General features: G+C 48.3%; 1 pseudogene; it reads right to left on the bottom strand.

Moving 5' to 3' along the window:
• Positions 1-5610: 5610 nt before the first annotated feature.
• On the bottom strand, positions 5611-6551 carry LOC135967193 (uncharacterized; annotated as a pseudogene).
• Between the last annotated feature and the right edge of the window lie 9840 nt (positions 6552-16391).

Genomic DNA, 16391 nt, shown 5'->3' with positions numbered 1-16391 from the left:
TGAGCCTCCGTCGTGAGATATCTACACATCAGGAGTGAAGAGAGGGCCCCAAGCTTCCAGACAGAGAACACAGGCCCCACACGACAGGAGGCTGGGAAGAATTTCTGTTGGATTTCACAACAGCAGCGCTGGATGCTGGAACGGGACATGGTTTTCAGTCTCCCAGTTTAAGTCCCTGCAAAGACGGAAAGGATAGAGTAATGCATGCAAGAACTTGGCTGTACCTTTCCAGGCTCACTTAGGAAGCTACGTGGGGTGGGGTCCAAGGTGGGGGGTTTCTCTGTCAACTAAAGGCATAAACCAAGAAGGAAGAAGGCCCAGCCTCTAAGAAGGAGGGGGCTCAGCCCAGGAGAGGCGAGGACCGAGACCTGGGTTGACAGCTATGTGTGGTCCAATCAGATCCGCCCAGTTTGGATCAGGAGGACAGGGGCTCTGGAAAAAAGAGGTCCCAAGAAAACAGGCTGTTCAGGGACAGATTCGTCACCCAGGAGCTCCTGAAGAAGCAGATTGGCTAAACCTCCCCTCCACGCCACCTCTCACCTGAGCCCTGTGATCACTGTGCATAGGGCCAGACAGAAGTCTTAGTGCCTCCTGGCAGAGATGAGACAGTGAAACCCTGGGAGAATCAAGGCTCATGGAGAACAAATGATAAAAGCGAAAAAACAAAGCCAACCTAGGCTTCCGAAGAAGGCGGCTGAGTCAGAAGGAACTGTCACCCGCATGGGCAGCGTGGCTCCACAGAGAACAATGTTCACATAAACATTCCAACAATGGAAAGAGTGGTTTCACAAAACACACACAGGGAGCGTATTTGGAGGACACGAAAGACAGGTGCAGGAGACGTGAGTCCTCGTACATCACAACAGAAAGTAAACACCTACGCTCTCAAAATGGTACGCCAAGAGCCAGTGGGACCAGCACCTACGGAGAGCCTGGCCAGTAACAGCAGAAGGTGCATTGTTACACACATGCCCATCCCCTACATGAGGCTGGGCTGAGCAAGGCGAAGCTATTAAAAGCCTCTTGGCATTATTTGACTTTTTAAATATACACACAAAACATTTGGTGAAATTTGTTTAAATGATATGCGAATAAAGTGTTGAGAGACTGAATGTATCAACCGACAGTTCCCGATGCAGGTGGCACCACTGACCCCCTGCCAGAGCCAGCTCCGCGTAAACAGCCTCCAAGCGTTCCTGTTCGGGTAGCCTTCATTCATTTCCACATTGTGAACTGATCATGCTACAAGGAACACATTGAATGACACATACGTGTTCCCAGGCACACAGGCATCATCATCAGCAAACCGGTGTTCTCTAAGATGGAAGAACAAGAGGTGCAGGTCTAGAGCTCGGAAGGAACACGCAGAAACCAGAAGCAGCGGGGGCTGGCGCTGGGACCCTCACAGCCCTTTCCTCTGTGCCAGCACAGCGGCCGCCTATCCAGGGAGTGAGCGGCGTGTTCGATCCTGGAAGCAGGCAGCAGAGTTCTGGGGCCCAGAAGTGAACTTTCCGTCTTCCGAGAGTGAAAGAAGGGAGAAGCGCTGTTCCTTATGCACTCTCTTGGGGTTCCCACTCCAGTTTCAGCCTGAGCCCCCCTCGCCCTTCAGAACTCCCCTCACCCTACACCTTGCTCAGGCCCAAGACCGTGCCCTCAGGGCTCCCTGCTGGACAGAGCTGGGTCCTCCTGAGCAGGAGCTGGCTTCCTCTTGCCAGACTCCCATTTCCTACACTTCCTCCTCCCCCAGTGCTTCCAAGCCAGGATGCACCTGGAACCAGGCCACAGAGGCCCTGAGACAGCCCCAAGGGCCTCACTCGGAGAGGTCCTGCCCTCCCTGCCCCAGGCCGCTCTGGCCCCTCACTCAGGCACTTCCATTCTCTGTCCTCTCAAGACCTCGCTGGGCCTGAGGCCCACTAGCAAACACCTCTCCCAAAAGCCTGTGCTTGCTGCAGCCCTACCCCACGGGCCCTGTCTGGCCAATGTCTGATCACCATCACCTGGAGATCTGCCCTGTGCAGAACCAGTAATGCCCCGGGACCCTCGAGGGCCAGGCTCCCACTGCCCGGCTGACTTCATCTCAGCGCCGATCCACAAGAGGGGACCTGGGGCCCTGGAAGGATAGATCGTGGCTTCGCACCCACTTCCAGGCTCCTGTCTGGCCCACAGCCCTGCAAGAGGCAGCCCCAAGTGTCCCCTGACTCCACCTCCAGGCCACGCCATCTGATGGCACCAGAGTCTGACCCTGCCCAGCTAGGAGGCGGTTGTCAGGCAGGAGAGGCCAGGATTGAAAACCACAGTTGAATGGTTAGAAGCGCATTGTTTTCTTCACTACAACATCTTGAGCTTCCTGGCTGTCAGGGCAAAGGGGCTAACACACTGGCTGCAAAATGTTCACTGTGTGAGAGAGACCAGAGCACTCTGGGAGCTGCTGGCAGGAAGACCTTCAGTGTGGCTCAAGATTCTGGATGAACCTAGGGTGACTGTTTCATATGTGAAACTGACAACATCCCCGTGCTGATGGCAGCTGCTGACCCAAACCTCCCGGTCTCCGCTGACTCATGCAGACACCTGCACGGCTCCTGCCTAGACACCGGAGTGGCAGCCCTGGGTGTGGGTAGGGCACAGCCTGCAGGCTGCGCTGCCTGTCCTTGAAAAGTGGGTGTTCCCACCTCTCAGGACTGTGGAAGTGTGAGGGGTGAGGGATCCTGGCATGTGCTGCCTGCCTCAGTCTGCAGCAACTGTCACCGCTGGATGTCACGGCAGTCCTCACAGGGAGGCAGCTACCCTGGCTGAGAGCGTGAACCAGATGCAGAGACCACGGGCAATCTCCACAAACGCTCTCTGTGGCCTGTGCGGCAGCCGGGATGCCATCTCCAGGCCAGCTAAGCCCGCACTTCCCGAGTTATCCAAGTCAGGATGAAAGCTCTCCTCTGAGAAGGCTCCAGTGGAGAAAAGCGAACAGGCTGGTCCTCTTGGATTCTGGGTCCAGGGTTGGTCTATCCGGGGGCAGCGTTGTGGGATGGAGATTGCCGTGGCATTGGCCATGCCCCTGAGATGGAATTCCCGATGATGGGATCCTGCCAGGCCACGAGCTGATGCTTCAGAGCAATTAAGTGCAAGTTGGTGTCTGTGTGAACATGAACTTCAAAGGCCAGGATTGGGGACGATGAACAGGAGGGGAGGAGGCAGATGCCTTGTGGCGCCACCTACAGCTCGGCTGGGGACCTCCTACACTTGTGCACTTGTGGTGCATGAAATCAACCCCACAGAGGCATTTCTGCCTGGAGATCGTCCACCCAGAACCCAAGTGAATGGGAGTGGAGAGCAGGCCCCGTCACGCAGGCAACGTGACCTCACTGGGTGGACCCCAGGAAAGCCCCCACTTCTCACGTTCTTCTGAGGAAACCTGTTTGTTTTAGTTCTACAGGCGTGTTCTCAGGTCAGGAAGAGTCTTGCAATTTAGACAGCGCTGGGTGGCTGAGGCGGACCTGCCCCAGTGCCATCTTCACACACGAACACCTGCATCACCCACCTGGGCAGCTACAGCCCATGGACCGGGTCCAGCCCCACCTGCTTTTGTTCCTAAAGTTTCTCTGAAGCGCAGCTGCGGTGGGCGGTTCTGCATCTGTGCCTGCCTTGGTCACTGGGGCAGAGTCAAGCAGTCGTCACAGTGACTGCATGGCCCAAAATATTAACCCCCAGCCTTGAACGGAAAGAGTTAGTCAGGGTGGGTGTGGCGCCTCACGCCTGTAATGGCAGCACTGTGGGAAGCCAAGGCGGGCAGATCCCATGAGGTCAGGAGTTTGAGACCAGCCTGGGCAACATGGTAAAATCCCATCTCTACTAAAAATACAAAAATTAGCCAGGCGTGGTGGCACACGCCTGGAATCCCAGCCACTCAGAAGGCTGAGGTAGGAGAATCGCTTGAACCCAGGAGGCAGAGGTTGCAGTGAGCTGAGTTCTCACCATTGCACTCCAGCCTGGTGGCAGAGTGAGGCTCTGTCTCAAACAAAAACAAACAAACAACAAAAACAAAAAACAAACAAAAACCGAGAAAGAGTTAGTCAGTTCCTGCCCTGAACAGTGGGGAAAGCACCGCCACTCACTGCTTTATCTCCACTCAGCTACGGCCCCACTTCCCCGCTGGGGGTTTATGGCCTCCTGCTGGACCATGATCTAGAAAACAAACTCTCTTTTGTTTCTGGGCTCCCAGAGGCCCAGCATGGACCCTTATGCTGGCATCAGGACCATCAATGTGAGAGAAGCTGAGGGACCTGTCCCCTGAGGCCTCCCTTTTGGAAATAGGGGCTCTTGTGGGACCGGAGCAGGATTGCGGGCAAGAGGAGAGGTTGTGGTGCCGAGGGAGTGTGGAGCCTGCACTGTAACTAGCCTCTCCCCGCAGAGCTTGCACAGAACATCGTCTGACTGTCACAGACCGTGGGGTACCAGCAGACCCACAAAATCCCCAAAGTTTCTAACCCCTAGCAAGTGCCTGCCCCCTCTCGCCCAACACCCCCAAGGGGCAGTGGCTTCTGCAGGGAAGCCAGTTGGGACCCAAAGCTCTGTTCACAAGGGACCCACCTTGTCGTACAGGGACGGGCACCCAGGGTGACTCCAGGGCGTCTCGTGTTTGGCTGACTGATGCCCTCCTGGCCCCCAAATCCAGGCTCCTGGGTCCTGTGGATGTGAGGGGCCTTGGCAAACGTGATTGTGTCTAGGATCCTGAGATGGGAAGGATATCCTAGACTCCAGGACGGGCCCTGAGTGTGACCTCAGTGTCCTGGTAAGAGGGAAGCCGGAGGAACCTGACTGCAGGAGAAGAGAGGCCTGGAGCACAGGGGACGGCCCTGTGGCTGGGGAGGCAGAAGCTGGGCCATGCGTCCACAGCTAAGGAACAGCCAGAGGACACCCGGAGCCCGGAAGCTGGAAGAGGCAGGAAGGAGCCTCCCGAGAGCCTTTGGCGGGAGCACAGCCTGCAGACACCCAGGTGTGGGTCCTCCGTAATTGTGAGAGAACAAGTTCCTGTTGTCTGAGCCCCCAGTTTGTGGTCATTTGTCACTGGAGCTCCTGGACAAGGACACAGGCTTCACCCCTGCCTCTGGCTCCCTCTTTTTCTGACATCCTGCGAAGGTCTCTCTCAACAGTGTGGGAAAAGTAACCCAGCCAGCTCTGCCTTTCTGATCAGGTGTGTCGGGCCCCTCCCAGCCCCATCACCCTGCACATGTGTGGCCTCGGGTTTGATGCAGCCTCAGGCGTGAGGCCCTGAAAGCAGCTGCTGGCAGCTGCCCAGTTGGGGAGCCCCCCAGGAGGGAGGAGTTGATCCCAGCCTCCTGCCCTAAGAGCTGTGAAAGCTATGAGGTCCTGCGTGCCCCTCCTGGCCAAGCTCTCCGGGTCTCTTGGTGGCTGTTCAGAGGCATTCCCCTGATGGCCAGGAGTCATGTGGGGACAACCACTGGGGAAGGGGATGTGCGGCAGGTCCAGCAGGCGCCTGGGGGCCCTAGTCAGTCCCTTCCATGATACATGGGTGTGGCATGCGCCAGTCAGATTAGAGATGCAGAGCCGGAATTAAAACTGCAAAACACAGCAAACAGAACGTGATTGTTTCTAGTTTCAAGAAAGCAAACAAAATCTCCCTGGGGAAATGGCACAAACAGGAACCAGGAAGTGACCATGTGCCCAGCTTCACACCTCACCCTGGGCAGGGATATAAAGGGCCCAGGCTCAGGGGCCTCCACATCTGCACCTGCCTCTCACCTGCTCCTCTACCTGCTCCATTCTTAGCACACCAGAACCATGGGCTGCTGTGGCTGCTCTGGAGGCTGTGGCTCCGGCTGTGGGGGCTGTGGCTCCAGCTGCTGTGTGCCCGTCTGCTGCTGCAAGCCTGTGTGCTGCTGTGTGCCAGCCTGTTCCTGCTCCAGCTGTGGCTCCTGTGGGGGCTCCAAGGGGGGCTGTGGGTCCTGTGGGGGCTCCAAGGGGGGCTGTGGCTCCTGTGGGGGCTCCAAGGGGGGCTGTGGCTCCTGTGGGGGCTCCAAGGGGGGCTGTACCTCCTGTGGGGGGTCCAAGGGGGGCTGTGGCTCCAGCTGTGGGGGCTGTGGCTCCAGCTGCTGTGTGCCCATCTGCTGCTGCAAGCCCGTGTGCTGCTGTGTGCCAGCCTGTTCCTGCTCCAGCTGTGGCTCTTGTGGGGGATCCAAGGGGGGCTGTGGCTCCTGTAGCTGCTGCCAGTCCAGTTGCTGTAAGCCCTGCTGCTGTTCTTCAGGCTGTGGGTCATCCTGCTGCCAGTCCAGCTGCTGCAAGCCCTGCTGCTCCCAGTCCAGCTGCTGCATCCCTGTGTGCTGCCAGTGTAAGATTTGATGCTTGGCCCCAGGTGTCAGGTGAAGGCCGTCCTGTATTCCAGACCTGTGATGCAGTTTTTAGCTGTGTCTCTCTGAAATATGACAGTCCCTGGAATCAGAAACAGAGCTCCGCTGGTCATGCCACGTCTTTGCCTTGAAAATCCACTCACCCTGTGCTCCACATCATCACCCCACTGGGAATCCTGGGGTGAGCCGTTTCCTCTGCTGCCCATCACAAAGCTCACTCCACTTGCTGGGGCCAAACCGCCCTGCCCTTCCCTTCTTCCTTGGAGATCTTCCCTCCCCTGCCCTCCACCCTGGCCAGTGCTGGAGCTCAGGGAGGCCCAGGAGGCGGCAGACACTCGGCCATGCCCAGATCTGTGGCCTCTCCTGTGGACCTCACCCTCCCACTGAAAAGCTCTTTGTTATTCATTATCTGCTAAAGTCCAGCTGGACGCTTAGTCCTCTAAATAAACACCGCCCCCCTCCACCAGTCTGCGTCTCCTTGAGTTCTTTCTGTGCCATGTCTTTCTACAGAGCCCAGCTTCTTTCTGAGCATGGGCTCCTTTTGTGTCAGCAGTGGGTGTTGGGCCCTCCTGGATAGAGTTGGGATCTGGAATTGCCACAGTTCCCCAAGGGTCTGTGTGTACCCCAGTACCCACCGGGGTGAGAGGTTTCTTGTGAGAAAGATCTGGGACCACCTGGGATGTCTGCTCTTCTCCAGGGAGGTCCCAGGACCCTGAGAAGGTTTTCTCTGCAGGGGATGCTCTGTGTGATCAGCATGGGGCTGGAGTGGTCCCCCCAGGAGCACTTTGTCCTCTCGAACCAGCTGCCCCAGGGGAGACCGGGGCTTGTGTGAACCAAAGGCTCAGTTCAGGATGGTGCCTCAAACTCAGTCCCACCTGGTAGCTCAGGCAGCAATGCTGTGAGACACCAGTAACAGACCCATGCCTCAGGGTGACCTGGCGGGGTCTGGCAATGGGCTGGAGTGCACCCTGTGATGGTGACCCCATGCCACCCCGACCAGGCTGAGGTGCCCAGCTGTTCTGCCCAACAGTCAGTGCGGTGTTGCTGGTAAGGTATTTTGTTAATGAGAGTAACATTCAATTTCAGTAAAGCACTTTGCTCTCCATGATGTACAGGACCTCATCCAAGCATCTGACAACCGGGTAGCTGCAGAAAGCAGCACGAGTTCCATGGAATAGGATCCCACGGCCACAAAGTGAGGGGCTTAAAGCTATACAGATAGAGTCTTTCACTGTTCTGAAGGCCAGAAGTCAGAAATGCGGGTGTCGGGAGGGCTGCACTCTCTCCAGAGGCTCCAGGGCAGGGCCCTCCTGTCTTTTCCGGCTTCTGGGGGCTCCAGGTGTCCTGGGGCATGTGACCTATAAACCAAAGAGTATATAGGACAGGGCTCTGTCAATTTAGAAAGCTTATTTTGCCAGGGTTAAGGATGCACCCATGACACAGCCTCAGGAGGTCCTCATGATATATGCCCAAGGTGGTTGGGACATAGCTTTGCTTTCATGCATTTTAGGGAGACATGAGGCATCAATCAATACATGTAAGATGTGCACTGGTTTGGCTTGGAAAGGTGGGACAAGTCGGGTGGGGAGGGGGCTTCCAGGCCACAGGTAGATAAGAGACAAACTTGCATTCTTTTGAGTTCCTGATTAGCCTTTCCCTGAATACACAGTTTACAGGAATAGTCACTCATGCCTTAGTCTGACTTAGTGAAACAATAGGGCAAAAGAAGCCATCGGATATGCATTTGTCTCACGGGAGCCAAGGGAGGACTTTGACTTCTGCCTGTCCTTTGTCCACAGGGAGTTTCTTTGTGGGCAAATAGTGAGGGAGAGATGTAGCTTTTTCATATTTGCAGTGATCTTATTTAGGAGTAGAATGGGAGGCGGGTTTGTCCTATGTGGTTCCCAGCTTGATGTTTCCCTTTGGCTTTGTGATTTGGGGGAGTTTTTTGTTTTTGTTTTTGTTTTTGTTTTCCACATTCTGCATTGCTCCAACCTGTGCCGGCACCATCATAGCCTCCTCTCCACATGTGTCTGCGTCTCGCTTCTTGTCCTGTAAGTCCTGTGACAGCATCAGTCATGTGGAACCAGGACCCATACTAATGACCTTATTATAACATGACATGCACGAAGTTCCTGTTTCCATGTAAGATCACACTCACAGGTCCTGGGCATTAGGACTTCAATGTATACTCCGTATATACTTATATTAAAGTAGATACTTCAACATATTCATCCCACAACACACAACGTCTACCTTGCAAAAAGTCACCCGGTGCATTCTGTGCCATGCAGAAGTTTCTTGGGTTATACTGTAAGCTCATGTTAACACAACTGTTAGCCTTCCCAAACCACAGAGAACAGGTTATAAACTGTGCTGGAGGGTTGGGGGAGCAGGGGATGCAGCAGGGTGACCCCACTAGCCCTGGCTGCCTAGCAATCCCTCATCCCTCCTCAGATATCCCAATTTAAGACTATTTAACTGACAACTGCCTAGGGATATCAAGAATTGATACAACCTATTGAAGCAGGTTATCAAGAATTTGAAAATCTAAGATGAGAACAAAAAGGGGAGTTATGACTCTATAAGACATAGTCCTATTGGCATGACTAATACATATATGTATTTATGTGTTGTGTACACGATGTTGTACTACTGAGATATATAAAAGCCGGGTGCAGTGGCTCACACCTGTAATCCCAGCACTTAGGGAGGCTGAGGCAGGTGGATCACAAGATCACGAGTTCAAGACCAGCCTGCCCAAGATGGTGAAACCCCGTCTCTACTAAAAGTACAAAAATTAGCCAGGCACGGTGATGCATGCCTGTAATCCCAGCTACTTGGGAAGCTGAGGCAGGAGAATCACTTGAACCCAGGGGGCAGAGGTTGGAGTGAGCTGAGATCATGCCACTACACTCTAGCCTGGGTGACAGAGCAAGACTCCATCTCAAATATATATATATAAGAGCTCTAACTAATTGGCTTAAGAAAATAAAAGGGCTTGAATCTAATATTTTATCAGGAAAAAAAGACTAGTCAAAAGCTTTTTCAAGTTTTATGTAACTTAAGTAAAATCTTTAATAAATAAGTTGTCTTTAAAATTATTGGTAAAGTAATATTAGAAATGTTTTAAGAATTTCCAGCATACATTTTTGTTTACATTTATTAGTCAAGCAATTTCAAACTTATCCCTGCCAAATACTATAAGGTGTCAAAATTTGGCATAGGGATCACAAAACTATAAACCCAGCCCCAAACAGAATAATCTTTGCTTGTGTAATTTTAAAAAATAAGACATTAATATTTGTTTAACGAACATAATTACATCTTGAATTGTTTAGTAAAATTTCCATAACTTCTAATCTTGTGGCTTTAGACAGTCTAGTCCATGGGCAGTAAGGCAGTTGTTTGGGGAAAGGACCATCTTCTTTGTTTCAAAGATGAACTATCAACTACATTCCTCCAAAAGTGCAGGAATGAACAAGGACAGCTTGGAGGTTAGAAGCAAGATGAAGTCAATTAGGACATATCTTTTTTGATATCTCAGTTAGAATTTTGCAAAGACAAGTTTCATAACTTTAAATGATGACTATTATAGTTTTCGGAAATAACCTAGGTAAACAAAATGAAATAATTGGGTAAATGTAATGTGATAAATACTTGTAGACAAAGTTGTCATACTTTAGAATCTAAAGTTATATTAGATTCAATAATAGATATTGCTCATTTGGATATTTTCCAGTAAAAAATATATTGTAGGAAAACATCCTTTCTTTTAAAAAGTGTCCTTTTTAAAAAAGTGAACAATTTTTGTCTAATTCAAAGTTTTCTGAAGGTTATGTATAAAACAAGATGAAAGGAACCAGGAAATAAGAGAGATATAAGTAAAGTTATAGAAATAAAGAGGTAGTTTTTGGTAAGAAAGCCTAAAGAGAAGTAATTTTATATGAGAAATAATCTTGTATGGCAAATGTAGTCCTAGAATAAAATGTCTGGTTGTTCAAGAAAGAGGGATGTTCAGAACAAACCAGAAAGTCCAAGCATGTCATGAACATTCTGTGTAAGCTACAATAAGAGGATTTACTTAAAAAAAACTTTTTATATGATCAGGTTGTCTATAATTAAAGGAAAAGCATAATGGTCTTTCTAGAGATTGGGTCTGATGTAAAAAAAAACACACACTAAAAAATTGGTTAGAACAATAAAATTTTCTTAAGGGATTGATTAATTCTTAATAAATTATAAGAGATTTTAATTTTTTAACTGAAAGCTGAACTTTTATTGCATCTCACTGTTTTCAGTTTTCTCTTTCCTTTTAAAAGGCACGAAATGGTAATACTTGCATTCAACTCATTTTCAGCTCATTTAAGTTTTTTCCCTCAAGTTTTGTTTGTTGTGGCCTGATGCTAACAAAGTTTTCTTTTCTTTTCTTTTTTTTTTTTTTCCTGAGATGAAGTTTCACTCTTGTTGCCCAAGCTGGAGTGCAATAGCATAATCTGTTCTGACTGCAACCTCTGCCTCCCAGTTTCAAGTGATTTTCCTGTCTCAGCCTCCCAAGTAGCTGGGATTACAGGCACCCACCACCAAGCCCAGATAATTTTTGTACTTTTAGGAGAGATGGGGTTTCACCACGTTGGCCAGGTTGGTCTCAAACTCCTGACTTCAGATGATCCACTCACCTTGGCCTCCCACATTGCCAGGATTACAGGCATGAGCTACCGTGCCTGGCCAACAATGTTTTCTTAAAGGTCTAAAGGAGGCTGGGCACAGTGGCTCACACCTGTAATCCCAGCACTTTGGAAGGCCAAGGCAGGCAGATCACCTGAGGTCAGGGGTTCAAGACCAGCCTGATCAACATGGAGAAACCCTGTCTCTACTAAAAACACAAAATTAGCCTGGCATGGTGGCACATGCCTGTAATCCCAGCTACTTGGGAGGCTGAGACAGGAGAATCTCTTGACCCTGGGAGGCGGAGATTGCGGTGAGCCGAGATCATGCCATTGCACTCCAGTCTGGGCAACAAGAGTGAAGCTCAGTCTCAAAAAAAAAAAAAAAAAAGATCTAAAGGAAATATTTTTTTCCAAAGTATTATTCTGTGTACTACAGAAGGCCTTTCCTTTTGTCTTTGGTAACTGGTCTAACAGATTTTTACATTTTATCAAAATAATTTCTATGCCATTATTACTACATTTTGGTTTGCTTACAAAAAAACTGAGATTAAATTTTTTAAAAAAATTTAAGGTTATTACATACATATATCTTTCTGTATGTGCTTTTAAAATCCTAGTGACGTTGAGTTACAGGGCTTTGACTCCAGAGTCTAAAAAAGACACCAAGTTCTGCCAAATCTTTTTTTTTTTTTTTTTTTTTTTTTGAGACGGAGTCTGGCTCTGCCACCCAGGCTGGAGTGCAGTGGCCGGATCTCAGCTCACTGAAAGCTCCGCCTCCCAGGTTTACGCCATTCTCCTGCCTCAGCCTCCCGAGTAGCTGGGACTACAGGCGCCCGCCACGTCGCCCGGCTAGTTTTTAGTAGAGACGGGGTTTCACCGTGTTACCCAGGATGGTCTTGATCTCCTGACCTCGTGATCCGCCCGTCTCGGCCTCCCAAAGTGCTGGGATTACAGGCTTGAGCCACCGTGCCCAGCCACAAGTTCTGCCAAATCTTAAAAAGTGACAGCAATTCAAGCCTCATTTTCAGGCCCTGCAGAAGATGCCAATCAAAATATACTGCACTCCTGAGACACAGGGTAAGAAATTAAAGCTGTTCAGCTCCTCAAGGCCCAGGGACTATCATGGAAGAGCTGGGCATGTGAGATTGCAAAGGCTGATTTTGAGAGAAAAAATAAGTTCAGTTTATCTATAAATTAACCACTAATGTCAAAGGCACACTGATGCAAGACCAGCATGTGGGCCCTGTGTCAGATTAACAAGGTTTTCTTGGCCGGGTGCGGTAGCTCGAGCCTGTAATCCCAGCACTTTGGGAGGCTGAGATGGGCGGATCACGAGGTCAGGAGATTGAGACCATCCTGGCTAACACGGTGAAACCCCGTCTCTACTAAAAAAGTACAAAAAACTAGCCGGGCGAGGTGGCGGGCGCCTGTAGTCCCAGCTACTCAGGAGGCTGAGGCAGGAGAATGGCATAAACCCGGGAGGTAGAGCTTGCAGTGAGCTGAGATCCGGCCACTGCACTCCAGCCTGGGCAACAGAGCGAGACTCCATCTCAAAAAAAAAAAAACAAAAAAAAACAAAAAAAAACAAGGTTTTCTTGAAGCATTAACTGACTCCTTAATAAAGGTTATAAAGTCTTATGAAAGTTATATCTTATGGTCAAGATTAAAATTTTGTAGATTGTTTATAAAATTTTGGAAAACAAATTTAATTAGCTTCATGCTGTTTTTATTAGGGCTTATTGTTTGGAAAATTAATTCTGTTTTCTCAAAGAATGAAGGTTTTTACCTTTTTTTTTGAAATCCTTGAGTTATGACTTTGTTCAAATGAATGACTTATTTTACAATGACCTGCGATCTTATTTTGTGATATCAAGTGTCTTAAACCTCTGTTTGGTTTGACAAACTTCCCAAAATCAAATTATAAGTTATATCTTTTTCTGACTTAATTAATCTGTTAAGATATTAGATTCCCTAAAGTCCAAAAATAACAAATTTGGCTTATTTGGTATAAAAATTATACAGGAGGCATTGTCATATATAAAATGGTGTTTGGTTTTTCTGGGGGGGCTGCATTTGTGTAAATATGTTATTGGTATGTGTTTCACAATCATGAGAAACTCCTATAATTCTGATATGATGTAATACACATTATCAGTAATTATTATAATTGTTATGTTAAGTTATTGTGTGCCACAGAGGTAACAAATTTCCTTGTCAATTGTGTCTTTGACTCTGGCTGTGTTAAAACGTTCTGTCATCCACGAACAATTGTTTTCTTGTTTTGGTCCTCTTTAGAAGGTGATTTTATAACCAGCTATAAAACTCTGACAGGTGCTCCTGAACGCAGGTTTCTGATAACTTTGGAGATTGTGACATCAGAATAGAGGAAAAACTTTTCAGAACTCATGAAGAACTGAAATGTTCATGAATATCAAGCAGAACACGAGTTAACTGTATGGACTGAACTAATAGAACACCGAAGTAATCTTTTTGACTTTTTGCTTAAAATGTTGCTGAGCCTTTGTTTTGTTTTTCAGAGCCTTTTGAGATACTGACATCTTTTAGCAATTGAGTATACATCTACAAACAAAATTTGGAGCATATTTGTTTCTCTCTACCTGATTTCTCCAGAATTTGGAACCTATTTGCGAGTATTCTTAACTTATAGCGATATAGTTATTTGTGTAAGTGCAATAAGAATCTGTTTTCATTTGTAACAAGACACAATTGGAGAAACAGTTATTTTACCAAGACTTTGAGAGGAATGGTGTGCTTTCCTTTAAGGAATCAAACTTGACTTACAGAGCCAATAAAAGCCCCTTGGGAAAATTGTCTTCATTACATGTCTACACAGTCCCTGCACAGGGTTCCTGACTTGTGGTAAGTAAAGAATGTCACTTTCTGACAGGCCCAGGGTCCCAAGTTATCCTGGGACCTGAAAAAGAGAGGAGTTCACCCTCTCTTTGTACAAATCCATGGCTGAGCTCAGCTTTAAAAAAGTATTATTTGAGATTCCTTCTAGGGAACAAAGTTCCATCAAAGCCCATTATAAAAGCCTATGTAGAAAATAATTATTCTTGTTTCACTTTATACAAATAATCTGGCTAACTATAATAAAGCAAATCGATCCTACCATGATGTGTCTTTAGTAAAAACAGGAAACTGGAGAGAGAAAAACTATGTGTCAAAAACTATAGTACACCGTCGTTAGATTCTAGTCCTGCCTAATGTTTTTCAATTTTTCAATTTTTTTCTGCAGTTTGGACTGGATGCTAATTTTTCTAGGCCACAAGACTTCAAAGTAAAGTTGTCAATATTTTTCCTTTTTCTCCCCCTGACTTTTCTTAATGTGGTGTTGCTGAAACCTAAGCTGTGCTTTCTTAAAGCCCTACAGACTGAAGCTGAACAACTTAAACTTCAGAAGAAAATAACAGCAACCTATTTACATACATAAGCCACTTTCTTATCTGCCTACTGATGTATGGACTTCAGAGTAACGTGGCCTATATTGATGTCCCAGGATTGGCCTTTTGTTTGTTGTTGTTTTTCTCCCTCTCCCTATTTTCTCCCTCTCCTTATTTTCTCCTCTTAGGACTTGAGACTTCACAACCTTCTAAAAATGAACTTTCCTAATAACCCAGGACCTACCTATCTAGGCAGAAACCATCCTAGCCTTGAGAGATCAGATGAACTCTGAGACCAGGGACTAATTATCTCCTAAAATGCTTTCTCCAAAATATTTTTAAAAAGAAAACAGGGGGAAATGTGAAAGGAAAATAAATCTTAGAAATCTTGGGGCCCCAAAATTACTAAGCTAAAGAGAAAAGTCAAGCTGGGAACTGCTTAGGGCAAACCTCCCTCCTTTTCTATTCAAAGTTGTCCCTCTGCTCAGTGAGAGAAATGCATATCTGATTGCCTCCTTTGGAGAGGCTCATCAGACACTGAAAATAATACAACCGTTTGTCTCTTATCTACTACGACCTGGAAGCCCCTCCCTACTTTGAGTTGTCCCATCTTTTCTGAACCGAACCAATGTTCATCTTACATAGGTTGATTGATGTCTCGTGTCTCCCTAGAATGTATAAAACCAAGCTGTTCCCTGACCACCTTGGGCAGATGTCATCAGGACCTCCTGAGGCTGTGCCATGGGGATGCATCCTCAACCTTGGCAAAATAAACTTGCTAAATTAACTGAGACCTGTCACAGATTTTCAGGGTGGGGACCTGGATTGTGGGAAGAGCTGGGCTCCAGGATGCTACATGTAGGGAAGATGTTATTTTCTTCTCCACATCCTCTCCTGCATTTATTCCTTTTTGTCTTTTTGATAAAAGCCATTCGCTTCATTTCTGATGTTTGATGCTGACAGCTTTTAGGCTGCACTTCTCCCTTTCCCTCTCTGCCCCACATCAGGACAAGCTTACAAGAAAGCCTGGTGCTTGTTTCTTGGTGCCAGCAAGAACTCCACCCCATCCCTGGGCACCCCCAAGCTAGCCCCAGACTGACTGCCACCCGGTCCCAAGCCCGTCTGCTCTCCCTGCTCTCTGAAGCCACTTTCGAGTCTTCATGCAGCCACCCTGCTGCCACCAGAAAGCTGCACCATGTCAGGAAGGAACCTTGTCACACACGCTTGGAGGGAGGCTTCATTGTCTTGACACCCAAACTAAATTTTAGGAGGTCGTCCACCCTGTCTGCAGTGTTAGGGGAGAAAACCTGCCTCTATCCACACAGTGAAATTTAACTCAGCAGTAGAAGGAAGTGATCTGTTGGCCCATGTTACAACTTGGATGGATCTCAAAGATGTTATGCCAAGTGGGGAAAAAAGCCAATGTCAGATCAGGTGCAGTGGCTCACGCCTGTAATCACAGCACTTTGGGAGGATGAGGCAGGCAGATCAAGAGGTCAGGAGTTCGAGACCAGCCTGGCCAATATGGTGAAACCCCATCTCTACTAAAAATACAACAACAACAACAACAAATAGCTGGGTGTAGTGGTGTGTGCCAATAGTCCCAGCTACTCAGGGGGCTGAGGCAGAAGAATCACTTGAACCCAAGAGGCGGAGGTTGCAGTGAGCTGAGATCATGCCACTGCCCTCCAGCCTGGGTGACAGAGCGAGACTCTCTCTCAAAAAAAAAAAAAGTCAGCGTCAGATCACAGCGTCTCATGTACTATCCCAGATCCACAACATTCTGGATGTGATCAAACTACAGGAAGACCACATCAGTGGCTGCCAGGGCTTGGGGTGGAGGGAAGGATGTAAGTGAGGTGTTTCTTTAGGGCAATGGAACAGTCAGTGTCTGCACTGTGATGGTGGTTCTTTGAATCCTCATGTGATAAAATTTCATAGAACTAGACATTAAGAGA

The sequence above is a fragment of the Macaca fascicularis genome, chromosome 14, assembly GCF_037993035.2.
Source record: "Macaca fascicularis isolate 582-1 chromosome 14, T2T-MFA8v1.1".
In the NCBI taxonomy this organism is placed as follows: domain Eukaryota; kingdom Metazoa; phylum Chordata; class Mammalia; order Primates; family Cercopithecidae; genus Macaca; species Macaca fascicularis.
This window is presented reverse-complemented; position numbering and strand designations above follow the sequence as displayed.